Here is a 1,275-nt window from a genome sequence, read left to right as displayed (position 1 = left end):
ATTTGTTCTTGTTCATTAGTCCATATGACTCTTTGTGTGAACCATTTGTCCTTGTTCTTTAGTCTTTATTACTCGTTGTTTAAACTATTTATCTTTGTTTATTAGTCCTTGTGACTCGTTGTGTAAACCATTTATCCTTGTTATTGTGACTTTTTGTGTGAACCATTTTTCTTGTTAATTAGTCCTTGTGACTCGTTTTGTAAACCATTTGTCCTTGTTCATTAGTCCTTCTAACTCGTTGTGTGAACCATTTGTCCTTGTTCTTTTGTCCTTGTGACTCTTGTTTAAACCATTTGTCCTTGTTTATTAGTACTTGTGACTGGTTGTGTGAACCATTTGTCCTTGTTCATTAGTCCTTATGACTCGTTGTGTGAACCATTTGTTCTTGTTCATTAGTCCATACGACTCTTTGTGTGAACCATTTGTCCTTGTTCTTTAGTCCTTATGACTCGTTGTTTCAACCAATTTTCCTTGTTTATTAGTCCTTGTGACTCGTTGTGAAAACCATTTGTCCTTGTTATTGTGACTAGTTGTGTGAACCATTTGTCCTTGTTCATTAATCCTTGTGACTCGTTGTGTGAACCATTTATCCTTGTTATTGTGACTTTTTGTGTGAACCTTTTTTCCTTGGTAATTAGTCCTTGTGACTTGTTGTGTAAACCATTAGTCCTTGTTCATTAGTCCTTGTGACTCATTGCGTGAACCGTTTGTCCTTGTTTATTAGTCCATATGAGTCGTTGTGTGAACCATTTGTCCTTGTTGTTTAGTCCTTGTGACTCGTTGTTTAAACCATTTTTCCTTGTTTATTAGTCCTTGTGACTCGTTGTGAAAAACATTTGTCCTTGTTATTGTGACTAGTTGTGTGAACCATTTGTCCTTGTTCATTAATCCTTGTGACTCGTTGTGTAAACTATTTGTCCTTGTTCATTAGTCCTTGTGACTCGTTGTGTAAACCATTGTCCTTGTTATTGTGACTAGTTGTGTGAACCATTTGTCCTTGTTCATTAATCCTTGTGACTCGTTGTGTGAACCATTTATCCTTGTTATTGTGACTTTTTGTGTGAACCATTTTTCCTTGGTAATTAGTCCTTGTGACTCCTTGTGTAAACCATTAGTCCTTGTTCATTAGTCCTTGTGACTCATTGCGTGAACCGTTTGTCCTTGTTTATTAGTCCATATGAGTCATTGTGTGAACCATTTGTCCTTGTTGTTTAGTCCTTGTGACTCGTTGTTTAAACCATTTTTCCTTTTTTATTTGTCCTTGTGACTCGTTGT

Source organism: Silene latifolia, chromosome 11, assembly GCF_048544455.1.
Source record: "Silene latifolia isolate original U9 population chromosome 11, ASM4854445v1, whole genome shotgun sequence".
NCBI lineage: Eukaryota > Viridiplantae > Streptophyta > Magnoliopsida > Caryophyllales > Caryophyllaceae > Silene > Silene latifolia.
The sequence above is the reverse complement of the archived record's forward strand: the minus strand, read 5'-3'. Positions refer to the sequence as shown.